Source organism: Odocoileus virginianus, chromosome 17 (assembly GCF_023699985.2).
Source record: "Odocoileus virginianus isolate 20LAN1187 ecotype Illinois chromosome 17, Ovbor_1.2, whole genome shotgun sequence".
NCBI classification, from domain to species: Eukaryota; Metazoa; Chordata; class Mammalia; order Artiodactyla; family Cervidae; genus Odocoileus; species Odocoileus virginianus.
Genome location: NC_069690.1, coordinates 17,349,661 through 17,366,818, shown reverse-complemented (window position 1 = coordinate 17,366,818; position 17,158 = coordinate 17,349,661). Strand labels below are relative to the sequence as shown.

Below are 17,158 nucleotides of genomic sequence, written 5' to 3'. Positions count from 1 at the left end.
GTCAGCTGGGCGTGGTCCGAGGTGGCCACACTGACATGTCCAGCAGGTGATGCTGGCTTTCTGGCTGGGAGGTGCTCATGGCCTCTCTCTTTGAATAGCTGGACTGCCTGCCTTACACGGCGGTCTCGGGACAGGGTTCTAAGATAGTGAAGGCAGAAATTGTCAGATCTCTGGAGACCTTAGCTTTAGCACTTGCAGACCATCACTTTCACCACATTCTATTGGTCAAGGCAAGACAGATGGGCGGCCTGAGGATGTGGCAATAGACCCTACCTTCGGGTATGAAAAGCAGCGAAGAATTTGTGCTTGTTTTTTAATCTCCTCTATTGTTCAGTCGCTAAATTGTGTCCGACTCTTTGCAACCCCATGGTCTGTAGCACTCCAGGCTCGTCTGTGCTCCACTGTCTCCTGGAGTTTGCTCAAATTCATGTTCATAGCATGGTGATGCTATCTATCTCTTCCTCTGCCGCCCCCTTCTCCTTTTGCCTTCAATCTTTCCCAGCATCAAGGTCTTTTCTAATGAGTCGTCTCTTCACATCAGGTGGCCAAAGTACTGGAACTTCAGCATCAGTCCTTCTAATGAATATTCAGGGTTGTATTTCCTTTGGGGTTGACTGGTTTGATATCCTTGCAGTCAAAGGGACTCTAAAGAGTCTTCTCCAACACCATGATTTAGTCTACTACATCTCATCTTCCTTCTCTGCTTTATTTTTCTCCCTAGTACTTATCACCATCGGATGTTTTGTTTATTTAAGAATAGAAGCTCCATGGACTTCCCTGGTGGTCCACTGGTTAATAATTAAGAATCTGCCTGCCAAGGCAAGCAACATAGATTCTATTCCCGGCCCGGGAAGATCCCATGGGGCAATGAAGCCCATACACCACAAGTATTGAGCCACTGCTCTAGAGCCCTCAAGCTGACTCAGAAAGCAGTGAAGACCCAGTGCAGCCAAAAATAGATAAATAAAATATTTTTAAAAAGAAGCTAAATGAGGGAGGGCAGGGATCTGCAATGCTTAGTTACTGCTATAGCCCCGGCATTGAGAACAGAGTCTGGCACCTAGTAGGTGCTCAGTGAGGGTTTGTTGAATGACTGGGTGATTTTATGACTGCATTACATGGAAACAGGTATGACCTGATGGTCAGCTAGGAGCTGGTGTTCTGGAACCAGCTCTCACCTTGCAGTTAAGCTTCAGAGCATCTTTCCCAAGGCCAAAGCTCTCTATTAAAAATGGTACACATGCGTTTAGGAAACAGAAGTTAGGCCATGTTCTTATGTCTGCTCATTCCTGGAAGAATGACAAAGTCGGGCTCCTGGGCCTACCCAGCTGAGAAGACCCTGACAGGCCCACAGGGACCCCTCCAAGGAGCAGCCCCAGGGCAGCCCAGGGTTGGCCCTGACTTATAGCAGGGGAGTCAGAACAAAGGATCAAGAATTAACTACTTTTTAAAAGTGGTTTTTATCAATGTATGGCAAAAACCACTACAATATTGTAAAGTAATTAGCCTCCAAACTAATACAAATAATTGGGGGGAAAAAAAAATTTCCCTCGTAGCACCACATCCCCCAAAAAAGTGGTTTTTTAAAAGGTATTTTTAAAATAGGCTAGTTTTTAGAGCAGTTTTAGGTCCATAGCAAAATTGAGTGGAAAGCACAAAGTTACTATATTACCCCTCCCAGCCTCCCCTGATGCACAGCTTCTCCTAACATCCTGCCCCAGGGTTGTACACCTGTTATGAGCCATGAAATGATCCACACTTTTAAGGATGTAGGATGTGCTCATCTTACAATGTGAGAAAAATGAGGACACCATGAAATACACTAATGTGAATATGAGCCTGTCTCTCCTAACTGCATCACATATATAGTGCATTTCATCAAATTTGATTTTAAAAAACTTATGTGCCACTAAAAATTGCTAATTGTAAGATTCCATTAATTGTAACCAGTTGTTGACAAATGATGCTGGGAAAATTGCATATCCATAGGCAAAGTAATGAGGTTGTGTGCTTACCTTAACCATATGCAAAAATTAAGTCAACATGGACTAAGGACCTAAGTTGATATAACTTAGGTTATATAAGACCTGCGTTGATATAACTCTAGGAGAAAAAGGGGGAAAGCTTCAGGACATTTGATTTGGCAATGATTCTTTGATGTCACCAAAAAAGGGCAAAAACAGAAAAACAGGACTACAGCACATGGAAAACTTCAGTAAACGAAACAAGAGTGAAAAAACAGCCTAAAGAATGGGAGAAAATACTTGCAAACCATGTATGTGAAAGGAGGTTAACATCCAAGATATATAAAGAACTACAACTGAGAAAGCAAAAAACCCCATAAACCCAATAACCTGATTTAAAAGTTTGCAAAGAGCTTGAACATTTCTCCAAAGAAGATAAACAAATGGCCAAGAAGTCTATGAAACTATGCTCACCATCACTAATCAGGGAAACACAAATCTAACCACAAAGAAATTGCACAAGCTCATGCTTATTAGGATGGTCACTAAAAAAAATGAAACAAGTATGGGCACAGATATGGAGACATTTGAACCTTGTGCAGAGTTGGCGGGACTGTAAAATTGCACAGCCACTACAGACAACTCTTTGGAGGTGCCTCAAAAAATTAAAAATAGTTACCATATGATCCAGCATTCCCACTTCTGGGTATATATTTTAAATACAGGATCCTTTTTTTTTTTTTTTTTGAAGTTTTTAAACTTTTATACACAAAGAGCTAGTATTGTTTCTGCATTAGGTAGATGTGCTGGATGATCCATTTAAGGAAGTTCAGTTAGTCCAACTTAATGAAGCCGATGTTCTTCACATACTGGCGGAAACACTGGTGGCACATTATAAAGGCCATATTTCTGGATCAGGCCTGGGAAGAGCGAGAACCATGACCGAATTTTCTCGGATGGCTCAGTAGAGCTACTGGTGACCCATGTTGCTTTCTTGGCTGCGATGAGGCAAAAGGGAACACAGGATCTTGACATATTTGCACACACCACCCCCCTTCGCTGCAACATTATTTACAATAGCCAAGAGGTAGGAATAAACTAAAGGTCCAAAGACAGATGAATGGATAAACTTACAATGGAATACTGAGCCTTGAAGGAAATTGTCATATGCAGATAAATATGGATGAACCTAGAGGACCTTATTTATGCTCAAAGAAATCAGTTACAAAAAGACACTATGATCCCACTTCTATGAGGTACCCTGAGCATTTCAGTTCTTAGAGAGCACTATGGTAGTTGCCGGGGGCTGGGGGAGAAGAAATGGGGGAACTGCAGCTCAATGGGTATAAAGTTTCCATTTTGCAAGATGAAAATGTTCCAGAGATGTCACATAGCCTGTAGTTAACAAGATTGTACACTTAAAAATGTTTGTAATTTTTATAGCTTTTCTCTGACTCCCAGGGACTGTAGCCTGTCAGGATCCTCTGTCCATGGCATTCTCCAGGCCAGAATACTGGAATGGGTAGCCCTTCCCTTCTCCAGGGGATCTTCCCAACCCAGGGATCAAACCCAGGTGTCCCGCACTGCGGACAGATTCTTTACCAGCTGAGCCACCAGGGGAAACCCATAACTTTTCTCTGTTTCCCCAAATCTCCACAAACTATATTTACTATACTTTTTAAAAAGTTCAACAAATAAGCAAAAATGACTCTGAGGGTGGAGGTGGCAGGGTCATGAACAGTGGATAGATCTGGCTTATGTCCCCTTCTCTGACACTGGTGTGCAGGAGCGCTAGGCACTGTGGAGGCTGGCAGTTGACCACACACTACTTGGACAAGAGGGTGCCTCTTCCCCATCCACCCCACTCACCTCTTCTGCAACAGACCCTATGGCCACAGGCCAAATAAGGACAGAGGGACATAGTTTCTTTTCTTTATTTTTAAAAATAATTTTTTTTTCCATTTTTATTTATCACACCACTTAGCTTATGGGATCTTATTTCCTCACCTAAGGATAGAACCCATGCCCCCTGCGGTGGAAGCACCTAGTCTTAACCACTGGACCATCAGGGAAGCCCCTTTACTTTTTTTTTTTCCTTTATCATTTACTTTTTGGGAGTTTGCAGGATCTTAGTTCCCTAATTAGGGATGGATTCCCTGCCCAACTGCAGTGGAAGCCTGGAATCCTAACCATTAGGCCGCCATGAAATTCCCTTCCTTCCTTTTTAAAGAAAATACAAAACCTACAGTATCATAATAAATACTCATATCTCCATCCTCAGCTGTTTTTTTTTTTTTTTGCCCCTTTCACACAATAGAAACAAAACATTAAAGTCCCCTTTGGTTCCTTAACTCCAGTCTCCCCCCCTCTATTTTTCCAATGATTTTACTTTTTACTTGGTATTACTTGGTATTTACTTGGTACCTTTGCATTAGTAAACGGTACGTCTTGTTCTACATCTGAAAATCACACGTCCTTTTGTGCTGTTTCTATGCTGATTCCTCTGAATCTGGATCATTCCTTTCAAGAGTGACCTAATGTTCCGTGGAACGAACAGGCTATCAGACACCTCCATTCAGGTCACTCTAGCACTGTCCCCAGAAACATCCCTGGGGCATCTCCATGTGCGGCTACATCTGCCCTCCCGGGCAAGGCCACCGGGTCTACACAAATGTTTACTCGGGAATCTCCAGCAGGAGGCCCGGGCCGGGGTGGGGGGACCTAAAGGGCGAGAGCAACCGAAGAAAGTTTTGCTAGTGACCGGCCCCGCAGGCTCAGGGAGGCTCGCTCACCTCCCTTCGTCCCTGCAGCCCGGCCCGCATCCCTCGCGGCTCCCTGAATCTTTCTCCGGGAACTAGTCTCGTCCGTGCCCACACCGCCCTTCTAGCCCACTCGGTTCCTGGCGCACTCGGTCTGAGCTCCCGCGCGCTGCCCCCAGTATCTTGCTGATGGGGGTGGAAATGACCCGGCCAAGGTCACACGGCGGCGCACGGAGCCGGCTGAGACGCCAGCGCGGACGCCCTGCGCTGGCTCGCCGGCCACCGCCGCCATCCCCGCTTCGGCTCCGTAGCAGGCGTCACTCTCAGTTTCTCTCCACCCGCCGCCGCCGCCGCCCCTTTCGAATCCCCCCCGCTGGCCTCTCTGCAGGCGCCGCGCCCCTGCGGGCGCCGGAGGCGGAGCGGAGCCGGGCTGGCTGGCGCTGCGGGTTCGCAACCTACCGCGGGCAGAACAGGGGACGAGCGGCGCCCGGCCTCGGTCCTGAGCGCGCCCCAGCAGTTCGCAGAGCCGGATCCGGGCCCGCGGATCTGGAGGGCCGGGCGGCGGGGCCGGGGGCGGAGCTGGGGGCGAGGCGCCGCCCCTCCCGCGCCTGCGCCGCCTCCCCTCCACTGAGAGCTTCCACCGCTCCCTCGGCTGTCAGGCGCGGTGGCCAAGTGGTAAGGCGTCGGTCTCGTAAACCGAAGATCGCGGGTTCGAACCCCGTCCGTGCCTGCCCTTTGAGGGCTTGGGTTTGGTCGTGGGAGCTTTAGCGTCCCACGTGTGCTACCCACTTCCTCCATGACGTGGCGTTTTTTTTTTTTTTCTTTTTTTACTTTTCGTGTATGTTCTGGCGTCCTCGAGTTCCACCCTTCCCCCTCCTTCCCTAGGCTCTGCGGTCACCAGCGCAGGCCGGGCCAGTTCGCGCGGCTCGCGGGCCCTGGCTGTGGCGCCTTCTCTCCCCGGAGCCCCACCACCCCGCCGCAATGCGCAGGGCGAGGCTGGCCTGAGATTCCTGTGTTACCCGTGGGGACAAGGCCCGCTCTAGGCATTGGTGTCGCTGCCAGTAGGTGGGGTGGGGTTGGGGGATAGGTCCGGTCTCGCTGGTTTTGCGCGTCCTGAGGGTGGGAGAACTTTCCAGAACGGGCGTTTGCGTTTATGGAGCGGTGTTTTCTGGTTATGGACTTGTAAGGTGAGTTCACACGGTGCTCGCTGTCTCCCTTCTTGTCCACGAAGCCAACCAGATCGTTCAGCTGGAGAGCGCCTTTTCCTTTCCCAGCCCTTGGGAAACTGGCGCCTGCCTGTGTGAGCCTTTGAATCTGGCCCGTAGCCAGTGATGACACTCCCCAAGTCATTTCTAGGATCAGCAATCCAGTTAATATGACGTAGTGCCTCTCATTCCTGATGTGGTCCTTCTTCAGTTGTGACCCTCAGAACTGAAAATTTAGGGTTAGCTGAAAAGTTCATCCTAGTTTTTTCTATGACATCTTATGGAAAAACTCAAACTTTTTTGGCCAACCCAGTTTTTCTCCAGGTGTCGTCTTACTAAGGAAACATCACCTCCCTCATTCTGTACCTCATACTTCTGTTGATGTGACCACAGAACACAACTTTCTGCTGGTCCCAGTGCACAGTTGACCACATGAAGCATCAGGTGGATTGGATGTCAGCAGAGTCTCTTTGGGGCAGTGCCTAGGGCTCAGGCAGCATAGAAATAAATATATTGATCTTTCCCTCTATGATTCCAATAAATAGAAGAGTTGCGCTTGGCGCTTTTTTTTTTAACAAGTTTTTTTTTTTTTAAGCTTATTTTATTGGCTGCCCTATGTCTTTGTTGCTGTGTGCAGGCTTTCTCCAGTTGTAGCAAGCATGGGCTACTCTCGAGTTGCAGGGCACAGGCTTCTCATTGCAGTGGCCTCTCTTGTTGCGAAGCATGGGCTCCAGACGTGCGGGCTCAGTAGTTGTGGCTCACAGGCCTAGTTGCCCCGAGGCAGGTGGGATCTTCCCGGACCAGGGATGTCTTGTGCATTGCAAGGTGGATTCTTAACCACTGGACCACAGGGAAGCCCCCGCGCTTGGTTTTCAAATGGAATGCTGAGTGTCATCATGGAATTGTGACTAAGTGCAAATCGATTTTCCAGACATTCAGACTCCAATCATTATGAGATACAAAGGGGAAAGGTCCTGGATTCCTGCTTACGGCCTTGAATACTGTCCCTCAGCTTGGATTCCTGATGAGAAGGAACTCGGAGGCTGGACATTGGGTTTCCTGCTGTTGCTGGAGCAGAGAATTCCACCTCAACAGAGCGGGGTGGAGGGTGGATGAGTCAAGCCAAAGTCAATAAAAGAGGGTCAAGGTACAGAAGAGGTCAACATACAGATGTTGGGGGAACCCAGAGGCAGGGGTCAAGTACATATCCCAAGTCAATGTTGGTGAGAGGAGGTGGAAGTGAATGCAGGTCCAATACAAGCACCAGGGTGAGCCAAGAGGCCTGGCAGTTACCTAGGCCCACAGATCCCTACACTCACCTCCATGCTTGAAGGGAGGGCAGAAGCAGAAGGGGACACCTGTATTGAGTTTATTGCCGTGTGTGAAAGTGAAAGTGTTAGTCACTCATTCCTGTCCGAGTCTTTGCGACTCCATGGACCGTAGAGGAGTAGCCAGGCTCCTCTGTCCACGGGATTCTCCAGACAAGAACAGTGGAGTGGGTTGCCATTCCCTTCTACAGGGGATCTTCCTGACCCAGGGATCAAATGTTGGCAGGTAGATTCTTTACCATCTGAGCCATCAGGGGAGCCTGGTGTTTATTGCTTGACCCCTGTTAAATCACTTATATACCCTGGACTTCAACTTTCTTGGTTGCAAAATTCAAGAGTTGAAAGAGATGTTTTCTCAGTGCCTTGTGGCTTGAAATTCTAAGTTTCTACTTCAGAGCCTGGCCCTTGGAGAAGCAAGGTCGGGGGGAGGGGGAGGGGGAGGACGGGAAGAGGCCTCCAGGGGCCCCACCCCACCCTCTCTCTCTCTTGGCTGCCAAAAGTAGTGAATTTCACAGTAGGGCTTGGACATGGCGCCTTAGTGATGAGACTATACAGCCCTGGCTGCTCCATCCAGAGTAACAGCCTCTCCTCCCTGATGGGTAGGACCAGAGCTACAAATCCCCCCCACCCCCTCCCCCATCAGTTTCTCCTTGCTCAAACCTCCCCACAGTGGCTCCCCCCAAGATCTAGGACAAACACAGGGCCTCTGAGACGGCACTTGAAGAGCCACGTAGGCAGGCACAGCCATTTGTGGGCGGCTGAAACCTCCAAGATATTTTTAAAAATATCAGCTACTTTAGGTCAGGCCGATTCTTTCCTGCGAGCGAGTATTATTTAACTTAAAAGCAGAATTTGGCAAGTAGATATATTTTGCCTCGTGCTGTCACTTTTAGTCCAATATTCCAGCCTGAAGATATCTATTTTTAAATCTTCTATTGTACAATAACACACAGTTTCAGAAACCACACATATCAAGTGAATGCCTTAATGAGTTATAAAAAAACCACCACCCAGGTCAGAGAACTTTATCAGACACTCAGAAAACTCCGTGTGCCCTTCCCCCAGTCACAACCCCCCGACAGCCAGAAGCAACCATACCCCCTACTTTTATAGTAATCACTTTCTTGCCTTTTAACTTATCACTTCATTGTGTATCTTTATATCTTTACAACCTGGAATTGAACTTTGCCCATTTAAAAAATTATGTCTTTTCAGCTTTTTTTCCCCCCCTCCAATCACTAGAATTCGCTTCCTTCCCTTTGATTTCCTTGCAGTGTGTCTGTTGAGGAATCCGGCCCATTTGACCTGGAGAGTTTCCCATAGTCTAGACTTTGCTGACTGCAGACTGTTAGTACAGTTCAAGTTCTTCTGTCCTTGGTGTTGCCTGCAAATTAGTGGCTAGATCTAGTCACTGGTTCAAAGTCAAATTCCATCCCTTTGGTGAGACTCAGGTATCACCGCCTCTGAGAAATCTCTGATTCCCCCAGAGAATGAATGACTCACAGCTTATTGTATGGGAGACCTCTGTGTGTTTCACACCATAGCTGGGAGGCCCCTCAGGACTGGGACTGTGTCTCACTGGAGTCTGTGTTTCCAGCACCTGGTACAGAGAAAAGAGCCTTCTTACAAGAGAGGACCTTGCTTGAAGGGTTGAGGAGGTCTTCCTGGAGGAGGTGACAATGTGGCTGGGCTTTGGAGGTTGAACAGGAATTTTCCAGAGCACCACAAACAATCCTAGCTACTTCTACCCTCACTCACTCATCACTGACACTCAAATATCATGATCTAGGTTTCATCTAAACAGGGAGAGGTGCTTTTCTCCCCCTCAGCCCCCTTATCCCACCACTGACCTTGCACATAAAATGGAATTTCAAATTAAGAAGCAAATATTCTTGTTGATAATTTTATAAGCAAATACTAAAGGTACAATCCCATCCTTTGGGACAGAAATTGCCATCTTGGAATCATGGACTGACAAGAGTGAAAGCAATCTCCCATACCTCTCACACAGCCACAGAGACAGGCAAAGAGAAGGGAAGTGGTTTGTTCAAGGTCATCCAGAAAGTACTACCTTCATCACGTAAGTTAAGCTTTTCTGCAGGATGGGCTCAAATCTGCTGGGAAAAGTCATCTTTGATGATAACCTGACATGTACCCAGGAGATGGCCCATCTCTTTGCCAGCCTGTGGGCCAAGCTGGTCCTTCTCTTGTGTACTATTCACCCTTGATCAATAGAAAAAGAACACAGTGAACAAAATCATTAGGCTTGACCCCAATATCAGGCTGCAGATGCAGGGAAGGGACACAGAAATTCCCTGTCAACAGCTGGATTCCCCAGAAGACAAACTCCTAGATCTTTTTTTTTAGTGTTGTTTTATAAACATTATTTATGTGTTTATTTGTGGCTGCACTGGGGCTTCATTGCTGTGTGCAAGCTGCCACTAGTTGCAGAAAGCAGGGGCTCCTCTAGTTGCAGAGAGTGGGCTTCTCATTTGGTGGCCTCCTTGTTGCAGAGCATGGGTTCTAGGCGGCGCTCAGTTCATGCAACGGGCAGGCTCTAGAGTGGGGGCCTAGGAGTTGTGGTGCACAGGCGTAGCTGCTCCATGGCATGTGGAATCTCCCCAGGGCAGGGATAGAACGTGTATCCTCTGCACTGGCTGGTGGATTCTTATCCACTCGCTCACCAGGGCAGTCCGAGCTCTGTCTGACTGGTGGCAGGAAATTGAAGAGAACACGGCACAACCGTGACTATGCACAATCGTGACATTGGATAGGCTGGATGGTCCAGAGGAGGAAGTTGAGGGAAAAGAACTTGGTACAGAGTGACCTTGGGTAAATCATTTCATCTCCCCAAGCCCAGTTTCTGTATCCATAAATCAGAGTTCTCATTCCTGCCCTGCCACATGACAGTGCTTGATGCCCTTCTAGAGAGATGGCACATATTCATTATTAGCAGAGAATCAGGACTGGAACATGGGGTTAATATTAAATACCTTGCATGGTTTGGGCCTTGGAGGCCACAGTGAATGTGGCCCTTCCACCCTGGGAGGAATGCAGTCACCCTCCGAGAGAAAAATGGGTGAAATCACAGGTATTAGAGAGTGGCTGGGCCTCTGTGTGTGTCCAGAGGGGGCCCTGGATGGGGGAGGGTTTGGGGCAGCCAAAACCCATCCAGCAATGGCAAAACAGTTCTTAGGGCAGTATGTGCAGGACTGAAAGGCGTTCAGCACATCTTTGCTGAGAGTGGATTATGTGGACAGGGGTACAGTGGTGGTATATGAAAGAGGGGAAACGACCTACCCCTGCGGCGCTCACATCCTGGAAGTTGGAGGCAAAGATCAGTAAGGGAGACGGAACGTATGCAAATGAGGAAATAAGACGGTGCGTTTGAGGGGAGGAGGGCTTTGGAAGGAGAGAAAGGCCGAGTCGGGGATAAGAAGTGATGGAAAGGGGGCTGAGGTTTCAGAGTAGCAGGGAGAGGCCTAGGGAAGAATCTAGAGGGCGGGAAGCCCGAGAATAAGGTTAGTGTCTCCCGATGTATGGGACTTTTACCCCAAGGCAGGTTGATCCCTCCCAGACATGGGGACGGGTATGTAGGGCAAGGTGGCAGAGACATGATGACCCTCTGTGTCACACCCGCACTCCCACCCTCATCTCGGGGGCTCTGAGGTTAGCTTGCTTAGGAGCCTGACTCCCGTAGGTGTGTGGATGGTGGGGGTGGGGGGAATGGGAGGAGCTGCGGGACTGACGTGGAGGGAGGGTCAGAGCAGAAGTGTGTGAACGCCCAGAGACTGGGCGCTTCTGAGATACTTTCCTGGAAGATGCTGGTGGGCAATGCAGCAGATGCTGGTGGGCAATGCAGCAGACCGGGGTGGAGAGGGGCTGCTCTCCATCTGCACTTACTGGCTGACTGACCCTGGCAAGTAATTTCACCTGTAAAATGTGGGCAATAATAATACCTCTGACCTAGAGTCATTGTGAGAGTGTACGGAGAAGCTCTTAGCACGGGGTCTTGGCACTGAAAATTTTCTCACCAACTAAGAGCTGCAATCATTATCATCATGGCCTGTTCTCTAAGGCAGGCTTTTTCAAACTGTAGGAGGTGGAAGTAAACTGAATAGCTTGCAAGCAGCCGTTTTTTGTTTTTGTTTTTTTTTTTTTAACACGGAACAGAATGGATTAATATCAAGTAATTTGAGTGCATAAGAATGGTTTTATAAAACATTTTATAAACGTATATATATTTCCTCCCATGAGGCATGGCTGAATGTTTGAAAGTCACACTTCTAAAGCAATGCTTCTCTAAAGATGGTCGGAAGGAGTGTTTTTCTAATTAGTAATTTGCAAGCAACTGTCATCACTTTTTGGCTTCCCTGGTGGTGCAGATAGTAAAGAATCCGCTGGCAATGCAGGAGACCCAGGTTCGATCCTTGGGTCAGGAAGATCCCCTGGAGAAGGAAATGGCAACCCACTCCAGTATTCTTGCCTGGAGAATTCCACGGACAGAGGAGCCTGGTGATCTACAGTCCATGGGATCAAAAACAATTGAACCCGACAGAACCACTAACACACTGTCATCCCTTTTGCCAGAGCAGAATACCACTTGTGTGTGCATGCTCACTCAGTCTTATTTGCTAAATACTGGTCTTTGAGTTAGCTCATTTGAACCTCATCATGATAACAATATTCATGAAATTTATTTTTCAAAATATCTATTACATTGTTTTTTTTGGAGAAGGCAATGGCAACCCACTCCAGTACTCTTGCCTGGAAAATCCACAGATGGAGGAGCATGGTGGGCTGCAGTCCATGGGGTCACTAAGAGTCGGACACGACTGAGCAACTTCACTTCTACTTTTCACTCTCATGCATTGGAGAAGGAAATGGCAACCTACTCCAGTGTTCTTGCCTGGAGAATCCCAGGGATGGGGGAGCCTGGTGGGCTGCCATCTATGGGGTCGCACAGAGTCAGACACGACTGAAGCAACTTAGCAGCAGCAGCATCACATTGTTTTTTAACCTAAAACCACCTCACATATGAACACCAGGCTTTGGGGACACAGTGGTAAAAGGGAGCATCTCTCTGAAAGCATTTTCTGAAAGCTGAGAGCCACCAGAACTGTGAGACACAGATGAGTCCAGCCCTCTCAGGGTCCCGTTCTGTCCTTGGAGGCAGGCCCAGCCCTACTGCCCAGTTTCTGAATTCTTGTGGTTGATCTTCCCACAGTGGGCACCTAAAGAAGCAAAGAACAGGCCCTGTCTGCTTGTGGACTGATTCAGGACCTTTCCTGGGACGTAACCCCCTAGAGGAGGAGGCCAGGGCCCTGCTGTATCTTATCTTTTCTCTTGTGAGCCGTGTCCTGACGCTGCACAAGTTTGCAGAATTTCCTTTCTTGTCCAGCTTTGATTCCATTGATGGGATTAGGCGCCCCCCACGGCCATTCCTTTGATGTGGTCAGGGGGTAGCAGGGAGATTTCAAGCTCTGGGAGCAAATCTTAATCTTCTGCCGGTTTCTCTGGGATCAGCACTGGGGTAAACCCATTACATCCCTGCCCTTTCATCCCCCCAGGACACCGGCTCCTCCAGACTCCTCGAGTCTCAGAGATCCAAAGGGTCTGTCAGATTTAGAGAGAGCAATAAAAGAGGAAGAGAAAGCAGAGCACGAACCTCAGACCCCCGCCAGCACCCACAGCATCACCAGCAATGTCAGGGCATCTTCCTCTTTCTTCCCTTCTAATCCTGGGCTCCCACAAAATGGGGATTACAGAGGCTTGGGGCCAGTGGCTGGCCGTGCCCCAGCACTGGACACCTCTGCCGGGCCTGGCCGCCATCTGCCCTCCATCCTCTCAGATCTGCTTTCCTGGATGCACCTGCTTCTGTACATCTGTCCTGTGCTGGGATCTCCGTGTCGGGGCGTGGGGTGAGCTGGCAAATCGAGCAGATAAACCACTCAGCCCCCACCACAGTGAAGTTTTAAGGCATGATTTGGATTGATAAGGCCAGGAAAGAGAAGACAGGACCACAGCCAATATCTATCCCAGGCTACAAGTAGGTATGTCTCATTATTTAAACCTGACTCCAAGGCTGTCTCTGAAGAGAGGCAGGGAAATTCAACCTCAGTCATTACTTAGGTTTACCCGTCACTCCCTCTGCCATGGGCTTCCCAGGTGGCTCAGTGGGAAGATTCTGCTTGCCAATGCAGGAGACTCGAGTTTGATCCTCTGAAGGAGGAAATGACAACCCACCCCAGTGTTCTTCCCTGGGGAAATCCCACGGACAGAGGAACTTGGCAGGCTACAGTCCATGGGGTGGCAAAGGGTTGCACAGGACTGAATAACTCAACTCTCCCGTCCTCTGCCGTGGTCCCTGGAGTCCCAGCCGCCTTGAGGATGGGGATCTTGGTGAAGGCCTAGGGATGCTCCAGACTGGTCTCAGGTGAGGCAGGTGGTTGCTCCCCCACGTCCTGGTGCCCCCAGAGATGAGTGAGGCAGCAAGTCCCCACCAGTGGGGATTCCACTGAACTCCAACCCCTCTCCAGCCTTGGGAATGTTCTCCCTCGGCCTCGAGGCTTTTCCGTACATCCTCACTCCCTCCCTCCCCGGCTAAAGACCTCGGGTTTTACTTTAGGACTGCCCAGCAAGGAAGAGAGGTGGTGGTTAGCAGGTCACTGGAAGGGGGCGTGGAAAATTAACATTTCAAAAATAGTGCTGCAGGGTACAGTGCTTGGCGTCTTACATTTAGTATCTCCTTGATTGGACATGAGTTTGAGTAATCTCCGGGAGTTGGTGATGGACAGAGAGGCCTGGTGTGCTGCGATTCATGGGGTCGCAAAGAGTCGGACACTGAGCGACTGAACTGAACTGATTTGCCCAGGAGAAGGGCCTGGCCGACCCCGCAGGCTCCTGGTGGGGAGGTTGAGGCGGGCCGGGGACGTGGCCCGGGAGTGGAGCGGCCGGCAGGGGGCTCTCGGCGCCGGCCTTCGAGGGAGGAAGCGCTGGCAGCGGCCTCCGACCGGTCCGAGGAGGAAAAGGGAAAATTACTGGAGCTCGGGGGCGGGAAGCACTGCGTGCCTGGGAGGAAGGCACTGGAGACTGTCGAGTTTGGCAGCCCGCGGCCGGACTCGATCCCCGGAGCGGCGCGGACAAGGGCAAGGGGCAAGGGGCGCCGGTGCCGCCCCGACCCCGCCCGGCTGTCCTCCCGCCGGTGCCGCTGGCTGGAGAGGACTCAGAGGACTCGGCGGCCCGGGGCGGGGGCGGCGGCGCCGAGGGGCGGGCGGAGGGCGGGCCGGGGCGGGGCGCGTCCTCCAGGCTCCAGGAGGCGGTGCAGCGGGCGCTGGCCGCGTCCGCCCGCCTGGAGCCTTGGGGCGCGCAGCCTTCCTGATGTGTCACCAGCACGTGGAGCCAGCTTGGGCCGCGCCGCTAGCGGGAGGAACTCCCCCAACTTTCGAGGGGTCTCGCCGCCCCGCTCCTCTCCCCGCGGCGCCCGGCTCGCGCTCCTTGGGGAAGCGGCGGCGGCGGCCGCCGGTCCCAGGCGGGTCGAGCGAGGCCCTGGCTCCCGACCCGGCTTGCGCCGGTCTCCGGAACGTCGGGGTGCCGGGCACGACTGGCGGATGCGCCCCCGGACCCCCAGATGCAGCGTGGGGCACGGCCTGTGGTGCGAGCGGCCCGGCCGGCCTTGCGCCCGGCAGATCTGAGCGCAGGTAACCCAGGCGGCGCGGCGCTGGGCCTCGCGGGCTCGGCGTGGGATCTTGGCGAAGTTTCTCTGCATGAAACTCTTGCGCTCGGCTGGCGGTGGAGGATGGGGAAAGGCTAGGTCCCCCCGCCTCCCCCGCCCCAGCCCTGTCCCTCGGCCTGCGCCCCGGTGGCCCAGACGCCGCCGTGCGCTGGGCGTCGTGTAACCCTTCGAGGGCTGGTCTCAGAGTCAGCTGGTGGAGGTCAGGCGAGCAGGATGCCGCCTTTGGGGGATGCCGGTTGGGGAAAACCCAGAGCCTCAGCCGAGACGAGCGCGTGGAAAGCGGGCGGCCGGATCCAGCCCCAGGAAGCCCGTCGAGGGCGCAGCCCGAATCTGAGACGCGCGGGAGCTGAGAGCTGGGTCTTTGCGGGCGAGATGAAGGTGTCGGTTCAACTGGCCTACAAAGTCCCAGTCCTCGGCCCCCAGGACCGACGGCTCCTCCTCGCCCCTCGCCGTTTTCTCCCCGGCGGACGCGAGCTCGGTGCCCAAGGCGGGGCGGGGACCCGGGCTGGGCCGCACCTCGCGGGTCCACACCGGAGACGGGATGGCGGGGCGCGCTCGCCGCGGGCTCTGTGTGGAAGGTTCGAGGGATCCCTGCGCTTGGTAGGAGCGGTGGGAACGCACTCGGAGTTTCGAGTTGGTCCCTGCGGGCGGTTGGTGTTCTCCGGGTGGAGCCGGATCCTGGCCGCGGCCGACTTTTGGAGGGAAGGGAGAAACAGGCTCCTCTTTCTCCCCGGCCGAGCCTATTCGCCTACGGGGCCCTGCTGGGCTTTCTGGAGCCTCCACCTTGATCTTGAGAGTGGTGAGGACCGCGCGAGGACTAGAGTTGCCCAGGGAACGCAGGCAGGGAAGTGGAGGTTTAGCCCCTCTCCCCGAGCGGCACTACCATTTCTTTAAAGATGCATTTTTGTGGGTGTGTTCTTAATGGCCAGCCTTTTGTTCCCTGACCTAGGCAACATTGTGCTGACCTCTCCCCCCCCCCCCCCAAGTCCTCTTCAAGTTTTCTGCTCAAATTCCCTTCTTAAACTGTTTATCCTGTAACTTTGCTTCTACCTCCTCCGGCAAAAGAAAAACCCCAGTAACCCCTGAAACCTCGCGTCTGCCTGGCGTTGGAACTTTCTGTTTATTTTTGTTTGTTTGTATTGTGTTCGGGCTGTCTTGGCAGTGGGGACCTTGGGAAAACATTTGGGAACATGCCGGGAGGTGACCTGAACCGTGCAAAGGGCCAGTTGACAAAATAGGGCTCTTTGGGCCCCCTTCTTCCCGGCTTTGGAAAACAGGATAGATTTCTGGAAGCAGGGAGGAGGGAGAAACCCGCCCTGCCAGGTCGGCCCACCTCTCTCAAGGATGTGGAAGATTCTTCCAGAATCTTCTCTGACTTCTGTGGGCCCGTGTAGAGACCTCGCTGGAATCCTGCCACACCTGTGTCCCTGTTCCAGTGGCCGTGAGGGGGCCTGAATGGAGGGGACACCTTGGGCTGTGGGGCCACCCAGGCAGGGTTGGGCCGGTGCGTGAGCCCAGGAGTGGGCAGAGCCCGGAACTGCTGTTGACCAGCATTTTTTCCGTGTGAGCTTTGTCCTGCCAGCTCTAACCCGTGGACCGTGCAAACGCCAGAATTGTGGGAGAAAAGAGTTTCCTTAGGGCCATGCATCTAAACGGGCAGACATACTCAGTTTTGAGGAAAATTGTCTGGGAGGGGACTGGTGGGAACTTCAGCTGGAGTTGTTGTTTAGTCACTAAGTCATGTCCGACTCTTTAGGACCCCATGGACTGTGGCCCGCCAGGCTCCTCTGTCCATGGAATTCTCCAGGCGAGAATGCTGGAGCGGGCTGCCAGTTCCTTCTCTGGGGATCTTCCCGATCAGGGATCAAACCCAGGTCTCCTGCATTGCAGGTGGGTTCTTTACTACTGAACGACCTGGGAAGCTCTCAGTAGGAGGGTTTTCCCTAATTAAAGAAAAGGGTCTGTTCGGAGTACTGAGTCAGGCTGGGAAAACAGAGTTCTCCCTTTGAACCCATGCCTCTCCCGGCCCTGGGGATCAGTATCTTAAATGAAGTGGAAATCTCAGGAATATTGCGTGGTCGTAAAACACCTGCAGGACTGCTCTGGAGCAATAAGATGCGGAAAAGCTTTGCAACCACCCTGGAGGTGATGGGCACGGAGGACGAGG

General features: G+C 51.6%; 1 long non-coding RNA gene and 1 other non-coding gene across 5 annotated transcripts in view; both read left to right on the top strand.

The window, feature by feature from the left end:
- Positions 1 to 5,120: 5,120 nt before the first annotated feature.
- LOC110132207 (uncharacterized) overlaps positions 5,121 to 17,158 on the top strand; it is a 29,441-nt gene continuing 17,403 nt past the window's right edge. For 2 of the 4 annotated variants that reach the window (XR_011492138.1, XR_011492134.1), the window contains exon 1: positions 14,613 to 14,956. This is a non-coding gene — a long non-coding RNA (uncharacterized lncRNA). Of the gene's footprint in view, positions 5,399 to 14,612; positions 14,957 to 15,522; positions 15,592 to 17,158 lie in introns of those variants that run through there. The other 2 variants (XR_011492137.1, XR_011492135.1) reach the window with 2 other exon arrangements.
- On the top strand, positions 5,382 to 5,453 carry TRNAT-CGU (transfer RNA threonine (anticodon CGU)). Its single transcript has one exon. It is a non-coding gene; the product is annotated as a tRNA-Thr (tRNA).